General features: G+C 33.9%; 1 long non-coding RNA gene across 1 annotated transcript in view; it reads right to left on the bottom strand.

Moving 5' to 3' along the window:
- LOC111552629 overlaps positions 1–13,780 on the bottom strand; it is a 29,864-nt gene extending 16,084 nt beyond the window's left edge. The window contains exons 1-2 of the long non-coding RNA XR_002734689.1: positions 13,701–13,780; positions 7,874–7,965 (exon numbers count right to left, since the gene is read on the bottom strand). This is a non-coding gene — a long non-coding RNA (uncharacterized LOC111552629). The remainder of the gene's footprint in view (positions 1–7,873; positions 7,966–13,700) is intronic.
- Positions 13,781–20,206: the final 6,426 nt, after the last annotated feature.

The raw sequence follows: 20,206 nt of genomic DNA on the forward strand, positions 1-20,206 counted from the left end.
AAAATCATCTGTGTAAATGTAACTATAATGCTAGGAAAAGCATATTATAAAAGCTAGGTGTTAGAAGAAGAGAAGTGATAAAATAATGTGACACAAAGAGTCATGGTTTTGAGCTGAATAAGTGAGCAGTGGTCACATGTGAGAGTCTTTACACATTTCTTCATTCATGCATACAGTAAGCGGAAACAGTGTTCACTGTATGGGTCACTCTTGCAGGTGCTAGAGAGACAGCAGCAAACAACATAGAGAAAATCTATGACATCACAGATTTCACAGTCTGGTGGAATCTGGAAAAACTGAAGGCAAGTTTTTGTTTCCCATCTGTTTCATGGAACTTTAAATTTCATTTTCAATAATCACTGATTATTTTCATCTGAAAATAATACATGACAGTTGATGAATTTCAAAGGGCTAGATTTAAAAATAAGAAAATTAATGTAAGAAGCCAGATTATGCATTGTAAATAATTCTTTAAAACACTTTGCAACTTTTTTTTTTTTTTTTTTTTTTGAGACGGAGTCTCACTCTTTTGCCAAGGCTGGAGTGCAATGGCGCGATCTCGGTTCACTGCAACCTCCGCCACCTGAGTTCAAGCAATTCTCCTGCCTCGGCCTCCCAAGTAGCTGGGAGTACAGGCACCCACCATCATGCCTGGGTAATTTTTGTATTTTTAGTAGAGACAGGGTTTCAACATGTTGGCCAGGCTGATCTTGAACTCCTGACCTCAGGTGATCGGCCCACCTCAGCCTCCAAAGTGCTGGGATTACAGGTATGAGCCACCACGCCTGGCTGAAACATCTATTCTTTACTGTAGGCTATTATTATACAAGTGCTCTGATTTATGCCCATGTACTATTACAAAGCGCTAAAATGATTGAAAACTGAAGAATTTCTCAGTTTGGTGAACTTGCACATCTCTCAGAGCAAAATAAAAAACTATTTTGGAAAGTTTCAAATAACTGGTTAAGTTGGAGACTCAATGCCTACCTACCTTACTATGTATCAATGAAGTTACCAATATTTTAGGAAAGCAATTTTGTTAGTTTACTTTTTTATGGGCCATATAGGTTAACATTGTTTTTGAAAAATACTGGCAAACAGAATCATTTCGGTGGGCTTCACTATAAAAGCTAAAAGTAATTTTTCTTTATAAGATATAAGATGGTACTAGGACTTTTATTACATTTATATTTTAACAATTCTGATCAACAGCCATAAAGAGTAGAATTAATTTTTTAAAAAAATGTTTAGACCGGGCACGGTGGCTCACGTCTGTAATCCCAGCACTTTGGGAGGCCAAGGCAGGTAGACCACTAGGTCAGGAGATCGAGACCATCCTGGCTAACACGGTGAAATCCCGTCTCTACTAAAAATACAAAAAATTAGCCGGGCATGGTGGCGGGCGCCTGTGATCCCAGCTACTCAGGAGGCTGAGGCAGGAGAATGGCGTGAACCCAGGAATCAGAACTTGCAGTGAACTAAGATCCGGCCACTGCACTCCAGCCTGGGTGACAGAGCGAGACTCCGTCTCAAAAAAAATAAATAAGTAAAAGTTTATATGACTAATGTTATGTATTATTTATAAGATTTACTTTCTGGAATTATATTTTTAAATCAAATGCCAGAACAAAAATATACTTACAAATATTAATATAAAATTAAATCTCAGTGTTTTATACATATTATAATAGCTTTGTAAACAAATATGAGTTTCTCTTCACAAAGATTCTGGGATCACTAGAAATCTTGCCAGAAGAGCCACTTCCTCTCAAGTTTGTCATGATGAGTCTTAAGTATCATGTAATCTGAGCAAGAAGTGGTTACAGAATTTGCTACATCCGCATGGCAGAGGGCTCTCTAGACCCTGCATCCTGACTGACAGACCCTGGAGCTCTGAACAACTACTGAGATCTGGCGGATCCATCTATAAGATCCAGTTTGGTAATTATGTCATTCTAGCTGTAAACGGATTCCATTTTAAGACAAACAATAATAATGAGAGGTACATTATCTAACCATCTATAAGAATTTCTTTACATAAGAAATCTGGAGACAGTAATTAAAATTGGAACAAAACAGATATAAAATTTGTGATCTGAAAATTAATTTTTGAGTAGTAATGTTAATTATTAAATCTGTAATTTCTGTGTTAAATCTCAATTTCACCCTTGCTTTCCCCACTGAAGACCATTGTGCATTATTAACATGAACCTAGTCATTCCATGTACTATCAAACAACAATCTAAAGAGTATTATCTGTTATAATAGTCATTAACCCATTGTGCTTTAGGCATTACACTTGAATATCTCATTTCACTACTTAACAATCTACCACCTGAGCCTTGTACACAGAAGGCAGGGGAAAAAGGTTTGGACAATCTTTAAAACCTTTACTATAATTATTAGATTTGTTTTTAGTATGTTAACATTATTATTTTTAAATTACAATTTAGAAAATTTTTCACAATATACCATGAACACCTTTAGGTATACCCTTCTATCCCAGATCAAATGAAATTTAAATATACTCCTTTGTGAAATACTCCTTGTCAAAACGATTGTAATTATCTTCCTGAAATGGAAGAGGCCACTAATAACGTTGTCTATATCCTTGGTGGAGAGCCAGCTCTGAGGTTCTCACACTAACCAGGCCTCTCGAAGGAAGACAAAGTGGTACCACGTGATCAGGAATTCATGGTCCTCGGGTGAAGCAGGAGACACATTTCCTCCACAAGAAAGTCTCTCCAAATTAAGCCCCTTATGCCTGCAAATTAGGATCAAGTAAGTTTTTTCATCCAGCAAGGCAAGTATTCAAGACTAAAGTAGAAATAAATGCACTTTCAGAAAAATAAAAACTGATCCATCAACATGGCAAAACAATTTCCGTGAAGGAACCTACAAAGGCGTACTTCAGGAAAAAGGAAAATAATCTTATAAAGAAGCTGAGATGGAAGGAGAGTTAACAAAAATAAAATTGTTTAACATACAGGTAAATCTAAAATATTTTCTCATAATAATCATGTGTGCTACATGGAATTAAATGTTTTTTTTTAAGAAAAAACTAAAATACAAGATCAAAATAGCATATTTGCATGCCTTGATCCAGAGCTGTAGAATCAAAATATATTTAAGTTATAAAAAGATATTAACAATACATAAATGCAGTGCAAAAAAAATTTAAGAACATGTCCCTTTGGAAAAAATACACCAATAACATTCTCCCTTAAGATACATTTTCTTAGGCATATTTTTTCTATGTCATATTCTCAAGAATAAACTATGGAGAATAGGGGTTTTTTTTCTTGTTGTTTTTGGTTTGGTTGTTGCTATTAGTCTTTCTCACCCCTCTCAGCAATCCTCACGCTATTTCTACAAAATGTGCATTGGATTTTACATGGTGCCCTTTTCTAACTTTATGAATTGCTTTTCTGTGTAAAGAAGATCATAGGTCCAACAAACACAATGTCTCATTCCAGTTAGTGCAGCCCTTGCAGGGAGGGATCAGTTTTATCTTCCAGATCAGCAGGACAAATAGGAATAGAACTAGCTTTGTATTGTCTGAGCAATATTACTAGATAGCTTTGCATTGCCAAAATATTACTGTTTAAAATAACTTTCTTAGATTTCTGTCTTAACATCAGTTACTTAAGACTTCACACCAAAATTGAAAATTGCACTATTGTAAGCGATTTAACAAAGAAAAACACTATATATATATATGCACACACACATATGTATACACATATATGTATACTTTGTGCACACATGCATATGTATATACATATACATATGTATATCCGTAATATACACATACATGTAATGTGTGTGCATATACATATACATGTAATACATGTATAAACATATACATATATACATATATGTGTATAAACATATACATATATGTGCATTTGTAATTTCCAGAGTATTTTATGCATATATGTTGTTTACAGTTTTTAATCATTAGAATGAGGCATGAGAACAATGGTATCAATATGATTTCATTCTATCATCTTTCCAAATATTATGAAATTTTGATTTGTGAGCAAATTGTGATGTGGATTCTTCTAGTAATCACAAATGGTATCTTAGATATTTAGACTAAGGCCCCAATTGACAATGTCAGTTATCCAAGTAAATTCTGAGCCTACAAAGGTTCAGGTTTTGAACATAGCTGGGCATATCAGTTTGAGAGAATGGAGACTGAGAGATTACCTTGGAGAGTGTTGTTGCTGTGTGTGCTGAGTTCCAACATTCTCTCCAAATGTGGATGACCGGAAAGATGCTACCTGCTTAAGCCTAGAGAAAGGTGACTCACAAAGGTCACCTTGATCTGTGTTTCATGGAGTTTGAAGGTGAGCCATCAAGAAGAAAGAAATTCTGCCAAAATTCTTTGGTAGGAAATTCACTGGTAGACTCTGTCAAGATAAATGATAGGTAAATGTTTCTTATAGATCAGATAATTTGTCATGTAGGGAAGTGTCAGCCTGTAGTCAGTGTGAGTCCTGCTCAAGAGTATCCTATGTGTATACAGTGAGACTCAAAGAGTTTTCCCATGAATGGGGCCTCTGAAAAATCAGACGTATACAGACAGGGAGTAGTACTCATGGGAAGGGTGATTGTAGCCCACGTCATAGCAGAGAGTCCAAGCAGGGGCGCCTCAGTGACACCACGAAACCTTAAAATAAGCTAGTAACTAGCAAAAGCCCATGCTAAAAACCTTCCAGACATAGTGAATGCAGATTCATTCTAGAGCAGCACCTCTTTGTAAAAGTCTACCCTCTGACTATGCCCCTTTCTGTATTTCAATTTGAGAGACTTTGCAAAAAGTCAAATGGTAAAGAGAGAACAAGCTGGTCATGCCTATTCACAGGCAACAGCCTGCCTGAAGCCAGTCTTACATGTCACAGTGAAGATTTAAATCAAATGCATAGCTATACATATTGTAAAGTCAGGGCATTCTAATAGTATTTATGACACAGCACTCTCCAAGCAGTTATCACAGCACTCTCTAAGAGTGAACAGAAGAGTCATAGGCCTACCCAGATTTTCTTTTAGTGGCAAAAAAAAAAAAAAAAAAAAAGAAAGAAAAATCTTTCCTCTTTGAATAATGTTAAATGGTCCATAGGGACAAATAATGATCAGATATATTAAAAGAATTTCACATGACATGTCTGCTCACCATTTGCATGAAGGAATTACGTCTTCTGCTTGAAGTAAGGTAGAACAAATTTCAAACATTAGACCAACTTATTTAGCCTATGAAGATAGAATGAAACGAGAAAAAAAAAAAACACATAGAATTTTTTTCCATGTTGTCCTTCTCAGTATTACCATCTGGCAGCTATCCTGTGACAATTACTGTAGGAACAAGTGGCTCTTATCCCAGCAGTCATTGAAGTACACAATGGGTATTTAGAAGAAAGAGAATCTCCAATCATATGTAACACAGATGTCAGAAATGTAGAATGGTTGGATGGAGCTTTGTTGTTTTTTTTTTCTGCAAAATTCGCAAGGCAAACAACACATTTTGCTCACTCTTCACTTTTGAGCACAATGATTAATCTAAATCAGTGTTTCTGTACCTCAGCACTGTTGACATTGTAAGCCAGATACTACAAGACTGCCCTGTGCCTTGTAGGGCATGTAGCAGCATCCCTGGCCTTTATATACTAGATTCTGGCACCAGCCTGCAATTGTGACAACTAAAATATTGCCAGACATTGCCAAGTGTCTCCCACACAGTACAACTGCCCCTCTCCCTCACCAACCTTAGAACCACTGGTCTAAAAATTCAGATCGCGTATCAAAGTCTTGATTGGCAATCAAATTCTAACATACTTTACTTCATTTAGCATCTTTTAAAAACTTATGGTAATTCAACACAAAATGACATTGCTTGGTAAATCCCAGTTGGAAAGAACTGATACATTAGAGGAATGTTGAAAATCAAGAGATTTTGTTTCACTGAGACTACCAGGACTCTTAAAAGGCGGAGTAGTCTTTATCGTACTATTAAAATGTGCTGGATATGTTGATTACCTTGATTGTGGTGATGATATGATGGGTGTTTGTGTATGTTCAAACTCATCAAATTGTACATATTGAATATGTGCAGTTCTTTGTATATCAGTTATAACCCCATAAAGCTGTTAATTTAACAGTTTTATTAAAAGTGTCATGAAATTTGAAAAACACAGAATTACTTTCATAAACACGTATTTCATTGAGTATTTAACACACTAAAAGCAGGTAAATGGTGCTAATCCTAGCATAAATTTAGCAGAGTCAAGCATCTATCACCCCCAGATTACTTGAATGTCACTATAAATGACACCAGTCCTTCCTGCCACAATGCATTTTAGTTTCTTTAGATGCAGCCATAACAAAATCAATCTCTTAGGACAGTCTGTTTTATTATCACTTTATAATTTAGGTTTATTATCACTTTATGATTTAGGTTACTAAATATTAATAATCCCAATAATTTTACGAAAAAAATCGCTTAAATATACCTTGATTCAAATTGAATAAGCATGGTTCTAATTTGCATGACCTTTTAACAATATTCAGATCATGTTTTATACTTTGTGATATTTTAAACAAAATTAAACTTTTTAACTATAAAAATAACTGAATGTGTAGATTTTTTTTAACACCTAAAATGGAAATGGGAAGTGTCAAGTTTTCTCCCAATTAGGCACCTGTTCTTGAGGACGTTTTTGTTCCTCATATCATAGTCATGATTATTCTATAAATTAGAAGAAAAAACAGAATAGAAAGGGTATAGATCTAATAGTATATCATTATACCAATCCATTTCTAATCAAGAGAGACAGCCACTATTTTTATAGGTAATTTCTAATAAAAGAAAAATAGCTCAATGTTTAATGAGAAATATTTTAAGGGATCCTGGTTTATTGAAAAATTATTTTAAACTAGGAAGAAACATTTAATATATTTTTATTTACATTAAGTGCACATTTTCTCTTCCAAACTCGATTTCCTCAAGTGAGATCAAATATATTAAGATATTAAGTCATATATCAGGTCAGCAAATGGTCAAGGCACAGTTAGTGCATGTACTGTACATTCCTGCATTCTTAATTGCTAACGTGAGTGTGAATAAGAGTTTAAAGTTGTGTGTAATGTGTGTATTTTTCTTTGAATAAGAACACAGTGGTACAAACAAAAGGCAGGACAATGATGTCTCTCCGTGATGGAGATATATTCTGAAAAATGCATTGTTAGAAGATTTTGTCAATGTGGAAACATCATAGAATGTACTTACACAAACCTAGATGGTATAGACTACTACACACCTAGGCTATATGGTATAGCTTATTGCTTCTAGTCTGCAAGCCTATACAGCATGAACTCTACTGAATCCTGTAGGCAATTGTAACACAGTGGTAAATACTTATGTAACTAAACATAGAAAAGGTACAGAAAACATATAGTATTACAATCTTATGGGATCATTGTTGTATAGGTGGGCTGTCGTTGACCAAATCACCTAATAAGGCACATGGTGTATATAAAGTTGTACCTTGATGGTCTTTAAAATTCTAATCTACAGCATCCAAGGAATAATTAAGTTACTAACAAAAAGTGATCTTATATAAAACTTTATTTTAAATTAAAAATGTTCAAACTCTCAATATCTGCTTTCATGGGTCAGAAAACTGACCCCTCACTCCCCCATATAAAATGAATACTGGCCAGGCGTGGTGGCTCACACCTGTAATCCCGGCACTTTGGGAAGCCAAAGTGGGTGGATTGCTTGAGCTCAGGAGTTTGAGAATGAAGTGGGCAATATGGAAAAACCCTTTTTCTACTAAAAAGACAAAAAATAGCCAGGCGTGGTGGCTTATACCTGTAGTCCCAATTACTTGGGAGGCTGAGGTGGAAGGATGCCTTGAGCCCAGGAGGCAGAGGTTGCAGTGAGCCATGCACTCCAGCTTGACCCTGTATAAAAAAAAAAAAGAAAGAAAGAAAAAGAAAAGAATAATTTACTGAGACCCTTAGAGTTAAACTGACTTTAATAAGGTCTTATTAAAGTCCGTTTTAGCCAGGACTAGAAAGAATTCAGAGTTATTTGCTTTCTTCAAATGATTTCCCTATAATCACTGTGCTGAATATGGTATTTTGAATGGATAGAAAAATGCTCAGTCACTTTAATAAAAAAGAAACTTGAAAAACGTGCATTATGATGTGTACTAAAGTACAGGAGTAAACTAGAGGGGACATCAAACATTCACGGTTTATTTCTATGAGGTAATGTCTCCTGGCACACTTATTATATACTTTTTTTGAAACAGCTGATAAGTCTTCCAGTTCTTATGAACCTCACCTAAATATTCTACATGGAAAGTAAATGAATGCCCAATGAATATGCAGTAATCATATTTTTAGATGCTTTTGTTATTTGGTGGCATACACCAACACACAATGGATTACTGTGTAAATTAATAGAGAAGTCATTTAAAGGTAGAACAGATAATAAAGGGGTAAAGGGTGACGTAAAAGAGAATACAGTTCTGTATGAAACATTGTCATGGCAATGCAACAAAAGGACAATAGAATAAGCTAAACTCACTTTCATTAAGCTCGTACAAAATCGTGTCACCAGACAAAGGCAGAGCTACAGACAAAAATTCAGGCTTCAATTAGACAATCACCATTCACCTCTGTGACAAGACTTAAAGCTTATTTAATAAATTTGCAATGAAATATTTATAAACGGATACAATTCTAATTAACTGAGAGACATTTTACAAAGGAAAACTAATAACAGCTTCTAGACCACACTTTTTCTCTTCAACACTAAAATAATACTAGAGAGAGTCCATTTTTATTTGGGAGAAAATATAATAGATGTTCAGCAATACCATAACTGACATAATCTAATGAGGAAAATGACCCATGGCCTTTTTCTTTAATCAAAATAATTGGTATGTTATTTTAGGCTTACTAGAACCAGACTCAAAAACACTTAACTTCTGTCTTGAAAACACACTGTGTGAGAAAGAAATGGTTTCAGAGACTAGAAATGGAATTGGAAAAATATGATACAGTTTTCACCATAATGTCACCAGTTAACTATGGCCAGATCACACTAAACAAATTTTGCCCCATCTAATGACAGTGCTTGTTAATATAGAAACCAGACTATACAGAAAAAAATATTTAAATACAGAAAAAAGTGTTAAATTAGCCAGGCGTGGTGGCAGGCACTTGTAATCCCAGCTACGCGGGAGGCTGAGGCACGAGAATTGCTTGAACCCCGGAGGTGGAGGTTGCAGTGAGCCAAGAGCCATGGGCGAAAGAGCGAGACTCCATCTAAAAAAAAATAAAAGGAAATAAAGCACAAAAGAAAAAAGTTTTGTTTGTGTTAGTCCCGGTAAGAGTTGTTCTCACAGAAGGAAAACTGTGATTGAACGTTTTGCAAATAAAATCAATCAGGGAAGTACAAATATTGCAGTCTCCTTACTGAGAAGGTTGCATCACTTTTCCTGGTTTGATGCCTTCCACAGGCATTAAGAAATCAGATCCTATTTCTGGGCTTTTGGCTGCTAAGGTCTCAGCACCACCACGAGTGACCATATTGGTCAGGATGGAATATAATCACTTGCTATCTTTCCCCAGTGTTTCCTCATCCAGCAACAGGAACCATTCATGCACTCCTTGTCCAGAATTCCCTGGCCTCTTCAATTCACATCATGTTTTCCTGTCTTGTCAGGGAAATTGACAAAAACAAATTTTTTAAAAAATTAGTAAGTGATTTGTGGTGATGAGTAAGAGTGAGTATAACGTGTGCATACTCTTTTGCCAGGAAGACTTCTTAGGGGAGATGATTTTGATAAGAAATCTGAATAAAGGGAAGAAGAGAGTCATATGAATATCTGCAGGGAAACAGTCTACACAGAAACAGTATTAAATCCAAGGACTCTGAGGCCTGAGCTTGTCTAGTGTAGCAAGGAAGATTAAGGAGTCCAGCATGGCTGCGTTGAAATAAACAATTGAAAAGGAAGTAGGAGAAATCAAAGGAATAACAGGAATAGGATAAGGGAAATTTGTAACAGCAAGTTATACAGTCATATAGGCTATTGTGAAGAATTTGGATTATATTCTGCATGTCAAAGGAAGTTCCTGGAAGATTTTTAAGAAGAGAAGTGGCATTATATAACTTTTCCATAAAGGAATCTCTCAGTTCTAGATGGAGAAAATATAATAGAGGAAGCAAGTGTGTATCAGATCAGTCAGGGGGTTGCAATAGGCCAGGTGAGAGAGACGATGATGACTGGGGCTACTGATAGAAATGGGAAGACAGATGTGGCAGAAATCCCAACATAGTTCAAAAACAGGACAGGATTTATTGCTGGGAGAAGTTTGTGGAAAACCATTCTTCTACTAAGTTTCAGAGCTGAAATTAAAGCTGTTTCCCTCAGACCTGAGACCTATGTTCCTTCCACTATTCAGTGGTTTCCAACCCAGGGTGATCATTATCATCACATAGCAATATTTATGAATCATCAATTTCTAACTCCTGTCTCAATCCTATGGAATCACAGTATGTGGCAAAAGGGGTTGGGAAACTTTTTTTTCCTAATATGCAACCATGTTTGCCTCCCACCTCATAAACCATGCAGTGATAAGTACGATGAATGTGCGTATAGGTACAGCCTTAGCATTATAGAAAAATTACTGTGTTTGGGGAACGTGCCGAAAATTCCTGTGTCAGAGAATATTTCACAAAAGGAAAATGTAAGCAGGGCTTTGAAGCACAAATTGTAGTTTCTCAATGAAGAATGGATCTAAAGAAGTATATTTCAGATGGAAATCACAGAAAGAATAACCTTACACTCTGAATGGGGCAATTTTCTCTTTCAGCCTGGAACAAAGGAGAGAAAAATGAACGTGGGAAAATAATACATTTGTTTATAAAGATAAAGATAGATATTAAAGCAAGTTTAAATCTGCTGGTCTCAAATATCTCTGTAAAATAGAATATGAAGTTGTTGACAATGAAGATTATAATGTATATTGGGTAAGATGTTTGAACAGAGAAGTTTTTGCATCATGGCAGAGCAGAAATGAGAAAGTGACCAAAAAAAAAAAGGAAAGAACGCAGATGAAATTTCTGATAGTGCTTTGTAGTATAAATACATAGGATAAATTAGATATTCATCTAGCCAGCTGTGTGATTTTCTCTGTTGTACTCAGCAGCCTGGCATATGAAGAAGCAGTATTGAGAATTGATCCAAATTTAAGAATTTGTGGGTTTTAGAGGTGAAACATTCTAGGTAAAAACAAATAATTTAATTCTATGTAAAAACAAATAAATTGATTAAGCAATTTAATTAATTTTGTGAATGCCAACTTCCTTATCTGCACAAATGATCTAAACCTCAATTTATGCCATGAGGATTAAATTAATAAATTGGATTATTGTTGGTAAATGGTAGAAATCTAGAACTGGCAACCATTATTACTATTGTTGATGCTATGAAAGTATGTTAACTGGAATAAAGATATTATCAGAGTTCAGAAGACCAAGAATTATGAAGATAGATTTTTGAATATTTTTATGTAGAATCCTTGAAATACCAAAAATAATAGCAGGGAGCGTCATTGGTGAATTTGGAAAACTGACATGAACAAAAAAGCTAACCTATATTTGTATCTTTCCAACCTGTTGGGATCATTTTATATCATGATCCTGCCACCTAAATAATGTGTTTGCTAGAACTTCTGGCTTTAAATCATTCATGATTTCCTTTGATTTACATTTTGTATGAGCACAGCGATCTGATGTAAGATGTTCGCAAGGGTGAAGGATCAAACAAGGGGGGTTGTTGAAAACATTTTTGTTTGTTTTGTTTGTTCCCACACAGGCTATTTCCCTTCCCCTACCTCCTCTTCACTCTCTGGTGCATTTTCTCCCCACACTCCACTGAAACTGCTCTTTACAGAAGTCACTAGTGACTATGTAGCCAAATCCAAATGACCAATTGGAGTTCTCACTTTCTTGATCTTTCAGCATTGACCAAGTCAACCACTACTTCTTGAGACCCTTCTTCTCACTCTCCAGGTTTTCCCCTACATCTCAGGCTTCTCTGTCAAATTCACACATTATAAATACAGCAAACACTAAATGGTCACCTGGCAAATCATTTCTATCCTTGGACTCCTTAAATAATGATAAGAAAGATTATTTATTCCTATGTATATGACTATTTCTGTCCCTTTCAAGATAGAGAAAATGTGAGTCTTAATCTTGCTCCTCTTATGTGACCATTTTTAAGTTTTTCAGAGTATATGTGGACCTTTCTTTCCATGCAGTTTCTCCTTGGAGAGAAAGTGATCATCACCCAGGGATCATTAAGCATCATTTGTGGACTGACCTCTAAATGTCTGTGCCCAGACTGCATCAAACTCTAGACTCACCAATCCAAAGGTGAATCACATGTAGGTTAAACTTGTGTTAGAAACAAACAAGCAAACAAATGAAACACATTTAAGCTTTTATGTCAAACCCATCTTTTCTCACTTGAGTTTATGCTTCTAAGCTTGCTTTAAATCAGTTATATATGATAAATTTATAAATTATAAATTATGTAATTCCATGAAGCCTCCAGACTATAATACCTTTAAAACACAGGCAGAATCATTTGCTTAAAACCTGTAAATAGCTTCCCATTGGATGTAAGATAAAGTCTAAACTCCCCAGGGACCCAGGGATTTCTCCACTACTTCCTTGATTTTTGGTTTGAATAGTTTCTTGTTGTACTCTTTTGAAAGGAGTGATTCCAGGAGATCTTCTGTTTTACCATTTTGTGGACATCACTCTCAAACTCTGTATAATATTTGATTACAATAATATTTATACTAAATGTTTATGGATAAAGTTTTATAGTGAAATCTCCAACTCAAAGGGGGAAATTATATCAAATATTGTACATGTACAGTTGAAAATTGAACTCATTTTGGAATCTTCAAGCAAAATCACAATATAGTTTTTGATTGATAGAAACAGTGCAATTATAAAACATCCAGTGAACGTAGCTTTTCTTTCAAAATGGCAGAAAAAGGATCCGTTTGATTATAATAATCTATTCTGCCATTGGAATTTATTTTTTTAATATAATTATTTTTCCAATATTTAAAATTGGTTTTGTAGTTAATGTGACACTTTTGAAATAGGCAATGATACTTCTCTGAAATGTTTGTGTATTATAAACAGCTGCGAAATAGATCATTTTGTTTTTGCTGCAGATTTTTGTTTTTGTAACAGATAAGATCTTAATACATTTTAAAAAATTAGTTTATAAAATTGTAAAATAATATACTCAAAATATACGTTTGTGACCTTCAAAACTATGTTCCAAGGAGACTTTTAAAATCAACTTATTGTAAATTAACTTTTCTTAAGTAAAAATATTTTTCCGAAAATAACACATTATTCTTGCCACAGTAGGACGTTGTTAAGCTGTCAGTCATTGCCCACTGTATAACTAAAATTACATGTGAAAAATATTCATATTGTAATTTCATGTTTTTTTCTTGAACAAAGAAAATCTGATTGATTGCAATCATTTACACAGCCAGACAAGAAGAATATTTTTAAAAATTCAAATATATCATTTCAGGCTTCTATCTACAAAGCTTTGAGAAGTGAACTAAAATGAGAAATCCCGTACTCTTTCTAGATTGCATAAAGCAGCTGTGAATTCAGATTCAACGCTTCATCTTTCATTTTGATGTGGATTCTTTTGATCCCAGAAAGAAATATATTTATAATTTCCAAAAGAACTGTCTCCGAGATAAGTAGTATCCAAATGTTGTTCTTCAGAGATTAAAAAAAAAAAAAAAAAAAATACAATGTCAGTGGTATTTGGCAGTATATTGATGATGCATTGCACAAAAGTATAGAAACATCATTCCTATAACACTTGTAACATTATGGTTCAGGGACTATTTAACCTTTAACACAAATCATTTTTATTTTCTCGCTGGAATTTAGAGCACTTAATTTAGTTACATTGTATTTCTTTTGTTTCCCCTTTTCCCTGTACTATGCCCCTTGATAATTTTGTCTTTGGCAAACTGTAAAAAGAAAAGAATAAGGAACATGATAGCAAGACAAAACAAACTAGCAAAAGATGAAGAACCAATTTCCTCAGAAGATACATTTTAATGTAAATGAACTTAAGTCCCTACCAAAAAATATTTTTTAAATTTAGAAATAAATTGACTCTATGTTTTTTCTGATGAGTTATGCCAGATAAACCTAGAAGTAAATACTAACAAATAGACAGTATGAAAAATAAACACACTGGCAGCAGTAAGTTTTATTCTGGCATTTTCCCTATTCAATGTTGCAGAATTATTAGAATTATTTGAAAGCACATCACTGATAGCATGTAAAGAGAAAGCAGAAAACTATGTAATTCTGAAAATAAAGGAGAGTCTAGAAGATCATTTTATTTCATAAATATTCTGTCATCAGTGACAAATTTTGAGTCTTCATGTTCTATATTTGATGGAGATGTGTACATTCCTACATAGCTCTTCAGATGTGTTTGCACATGGATTAGACTTAACATGACTTTTCTTTCCACCCTGACAAAATAATAATGTAGTTGGTACACAGTGCCAAAGAGAAATGTAAAGAATAAAGTGTTTCGAGCTCTATTGGGACAATAAAAATGATTTGTATTAAAGGTTAAATAGTTCCTAAACTATAATGTTACAAGTTTTATGGGAACGATGTCTTTATATGCTAGTGCAATGCATCATCAGTTCACTTCCAAACACCATGACATTGTGTTTTTCTATTTCTGTAGAACAGTACTTGAATAGCATTTGCCTCTAAATAGATCCTTCTAGATATAGGAGCAATGGATATATTATCTAAGAATGAATAAAGGGATCATGACCCTAAATGGCACAATAGGTCATACACTATAAAGGTTAGTGATGCAGTGGTTATCGAGTGGCTATATTCTCTGTTTCTCCAATTTTTAAAGCAAGGTAATTCTTTCGGCACATGATGGGAATAGTTTGATTTAATATAAATTAAGATTTGAAATCATTAACTTTGCCTTTTTATAAAACATCCTTGAGATGTGGGAGTTTTTCAAAACTTACTAATTAATTGTATTTAGGAGTCAGTTTTATAAAAGGATGTGCAGAATTGTCAATTATCTGTTGAAGTCAGGTTGTAGAGAGAGTCATTCAAGGAAACTCTAAATATATAGTTTAATTAAATGAATGTCATATTCAAATGTGTTCCATACATTGAGAAAGGTTTCAGTGAATATTAAGTCATTTCTACATATGAGAAATATTACAATCTCAGACTCTTTAAAATAATTATAAGAAATAGAACTTCATAACCTTTCTATCCACATGGCTGTGTCTTCTTCCAAATAAGTATACATATCCTGACCTAGTAAATGGCAGTATTAGTGGAAAGTTGATGTCTTATTTGACTAGGATATTTTCTTGGAAAGGCTCTTGTCTTTTATATACATTTCTCTTAGACTATGGTTTTAGCATAGCATACAGTATCATATCTATATCATTTCGATGGGGCATAAATTATTGAAGATATAGATGTTCAACAGGCTAAGATATATATGATATACCTATATATATGTACATATTCAAAATGCACATATATAAACACATTTGAACATCATAATTAATAAGTTTCTGACAGCACCATAAAAGCCCATTTCTGATGATTTCAAAATACAGGATAGACATCTTATGTTTAGGATGAGTTAGATTTTCTCCAAATTTTTCTGTCATTAGCCTAAGCGATATTGACTCAGACATCTTTAGAGCTAAAGACAAATATTGGGTTAATGGATAAAGCATGTAACATAAATGATTGAAATTGATTTGTTGTAAAAATTGTCAACTATCAGAAAGATATATAAACTATTAGTACTGAAATATAAATATATTACAAGAGTAAGTGTGTTATTGAAGCTATTTCAAAGTTGAAATTGAAAACTCAAAATATGAAAATAGAAATATCTTCCAACATTGTTAATATCTTTGATTTGAAAAAATAAACCTGACATGTTCTACACCAAGGTGCCAGGTCTTATACATTGCATTATGGTGTGCTTTCACAGGATGCAGAATTCTATTTTCAATCTCTTAACTAGCAGCATTGCTTACTTTTATTCAGTTTATAACTGGAAAAAATAGTCACAAAGCTACATTTACATTTAAGTTAATTAAAAGTTACATTTCAGTTTTAGAATTGGACTGTGCCAGCGTAAAGTATCTTCTGATTCTGGCTCTTGACTTACCTAGTCATATTATGTGATTTAACAGTGTGAGGTCATTGCCAGAAAGTTTTAATCCTGAGACTTTTCTTAACATTTTATTTCTTAACTCCACAATATTAGACATGTCATTCATGCAATCCTGTTAAGTTCCACAGGGTGATTTCTGCCAAGAAGTATTTGCCAGGTAAATCCCTGACAAAGGAGCTTCCCAAAGGCATAATTTCATAAGAAATCAGGTAAGCAAGTCATACTTTCCTGTTACTACTTTTATAGCATTTTCTCCATAGCATTCTATAAGGCATTTAGATGATGAAAAGACTATCATTGATTCCGTCTTTGCTTGTGAGCTAAGATTAATTTTTTATCTTAGATGAAATAAACTTATTGCATTTTACATTTCAAAGAATCTGTTCAATATCAAGTGACACATCATCCTTCTTCCAGAGAGTTCAGAAGATGATCGTTGATGCTGTGGGAATGTGCACAAATGGCTGGCTTAATCATTGACACCAGCATGGTTTCCAACTTAACTTCTTAAGTAAAGTAACTCATGGCGAATGATGAGCTGAATGAGAGTAGCTATTCTGTCATTGCTAAACTTTTCCAAATAGGATTTATGAATCGTATTAAGTCCAAAATTAACTGAACATCTTCAAAACATTGCCTTTAGTCATTAATCTTGACAATTTTATGTCAAACATTCTGGCAATTATACAACACATGCATGCACACAATAAAAATCATTTTATGAATTTGTCTTAGCCATACACCTCATGTTCACAGGTATCTTGAGACACCATGATTCCATTGATGATGTATCATAAATATGTAAGACATCAGCAGAGAAAAAACCAGTAAAAATCAGTTACTTTTTTTTTTTTTTTTTTACTTAACATGAACTGGGTATGTTCATCCGTGTTTCCAAATTTCTGGGCAACAGTTATTTCAGTTACCCTTGTATTTACCATGTGTTACTTTTCTATATGCAATTTTTCTTCATTTAATAAGAACAGCTCTAAAAATTACCATTTAGAAAAGTATTGATGTATGACAATTCATTATTCATTTGTGATATAATTGCTTTTCAGAGCAGCCGTGCTTGTGCTTATTTGAATTTAAAAATAAACCCTCCTGAAATGTTAGTCTTTTCCTTTGAGTTCATTAAGTTTTTCATGATAGATCCTTTTTCGATTTAGTTCATCTTCATTACTATTGTTCATTTTGAATTGGTGCTTTACATTGCAGCCTTTTTACATAGATACACCATGTTTGCAAATTAGACAGATAAGAATATTACTGAGTTCTACTAAAATTATTAGTAGTAATAATAATTTTCCATGAACACTTACCCTTCTTGGTTTAACTTTTATAAGCTTACTGTTATTAGACACACACAGAAAAATATTATCTACTTGAAAAAAATTTCAAGCACAATGACAAAAGAAATTTTTAGTTTCAGTATCAGAGAGGAGGCAAGAGGAAGTCATAGAAACTGACCAACTAGGAAGCAGCCAATGATTGGCTCTAGATGATTCTTACTGTGTGAGAATGTTCCCATCTAATCGTAGCTTTTCCAATTTTCCAGATGAACGTGGGAATTCAGATTTTTGACCTAAAATCTCATGATTTTGGAGTGTTGGTCCAAAATTGTTTCAATTTCCATAAACAAAAATAATCATAATTACACCTATATCTGATTTATTATTATATCCACAATTTTGACCCTTAAGCTTCCCCAACAAATCTCCATCTTTTTATAAAAGATGAAACCAAGATTCAGAAAATTGAGATTTGCCCAAATGTATAAACCATGATAATGAATATAAAACATAAATTATGCTAGGAGATAATAGTGGTATTCATTCTGTTTAAAATACATCTAACATTAATAAACTAATTGTGATTGAATTTTGAATCCACCTGCAAGTGAAAATTAAAGCCAAAGAAGTAAACTCTACCAAAATAACACAGATCACCATCTGTCTTAGATTATTTCACATTCAACCTAAATGTAGGTTTAGGCCAGATGATATCTCAATTTTTGTTATTTCATTGTTAGAACATATAAAGACAGACTCCCAATAACATTGTAAACCAAGTGCCTCATAACAAAGTAAATTTTAAAATGTACAGTTACTCTATGATGTTAGATGGACATTAACACCTAATCTAGGACAAAAATTTTCCCTGACTAAACTCTCCTAACTGGCTCTTTGGACAGAGTCAGATGCTATTCAACCTACTGCATAGCTTTACCCTCTGGCACTTAAACAGCAAGGCCAAAAGAATCTCATTAAAAATGAAATGAATTTGGTAAACATTCAGTATAGCCAGTGCCAGTGGGAAATAAACGTCTGTTGATTTTGCCAAACTATTAGAATGATTGGGTGAGCATATGAAAATATTATAAAAGCACATTTCTTATCTTGCAGAATATTTTCCCCTAGCGGTGTTACTTTTCTAGGCAAAAGTAAATATAATTATGTTTTAACATCAATATATGTTAAACTACACATTCAAAGACAGAAATAATACCCATTGGACACCTTAAGTTTAATTAGTTTAAAATTTTTATGCTAAGTACAAATGAAGCTTATAGTACTTCAGCATCATTTGTCCTCAGCATATAATATTAAAACATTCTAGCTAAATAAGATTGAGCATTAAGATAATGCTCTTAAATTGCATTATATCATTGATATTCAATAAATTCATGCTACTCTATCCTGAAATTGTACATCTTAGAAATACAATAGCAAATTTCAGCATTATTCTTTCTTCCTAAATATACTAAGTTAACATTACCTTATAACTTGTTTGGTGTAAAAGGAGAGCCTGCAGCATAAAGAACTTGATTTCTTGCAGTGTCTCCAAAATTCATGGAAATGTTTCCAAGCATGAAATTCTCCATAAAACAATATGCACAATGAACGTACATGTGTACAGTATGAGGAGCGAAGATGAGCAGAGTTAAAGAGTTGATGACAAACTACACAACATGTGGGCCCAGGCATGAAATTTCTAATAATATTAGATTTTTGTCTTTCATTACAGATAACTTCTAAAGATCTGGGCACTTAGAATATTTATGACAGATGATGAAGCTCTGTGAGGAGGAGAATGGAGATCTTTGTAAACCGTGCTCCTGAGCTCCCATACTCAAACTCCTCTTGTTCCAATGACCATTCTGAGGCTGACTCCCTGGCTGAATTCAGCAAATGTTTATTGAGTTCCCATAAGGTACAGGTGCTCTTTTAGTTACTGTGCATAGAGCAATGAACAAAACAGACCAACTTCCTGTCCATGAGGGCCAACATTCCAGTGGGGAAAGGCAGACAATAAACAGGAGAATGGGTAAATATATTAAAATCGCATAGCAGTAAGTGCTACATCAAAAAGTTAAACTCAGTAGAAGTATTGAGTGGGCTGGCATTGATCTTTGAAAACATGAGCTAAAATTTTATTTATATCATGAATCCTTAAAGCATAAATATTTGCATTTGTGTACTATCTCCACTCTCACTCTTTTAATCTCTATAATTGGCCTTAATTTTACATAATGATAATGTAGATGAGCGAAAAATACTTTGAAGAAAGCAAGTCTAGAGTTTTAGTCTCCACACTTAAGCATGCTCCAGTTTACTTTGTGTGCACAACAGAAAGGGAAAACTACTGCCCTCGTATAATCTTTCTCTGTGGATTTTCATTCTAATAAAACATGTATTTTCATTTAGTAGACACACTATGGTTGGGGGATGTTCATCCTCTTATTCTCCTCCAACAAAATAGTGAAGTATCCCATCAGTCGTCCAGTTGGCGTGGGTTCCTAAAAATGCTTTTTCAAAGTGCAGGTTGAGATCTGAGGCTCCGTCTATTAGTCAAGTGGAAAGAATCCTCTA

The sequence above is a fragment of the Piliocolobus tephrosceles genome, chromosome 3 (genome assembly GCF_002776525.5).
Source record: "Piliocolobus tephrosceles isolate RC106 chromosome 3, ASM277652v3, whole genome shotgun sequence".
In the NCBI taxonomy this organism is placed as follows: Eukaryota; Metazoa; Chordata; class Mammalia; order Primates; family Cercopithecidae; genus Piliocolobus; species Piliocolobus tephrosceles.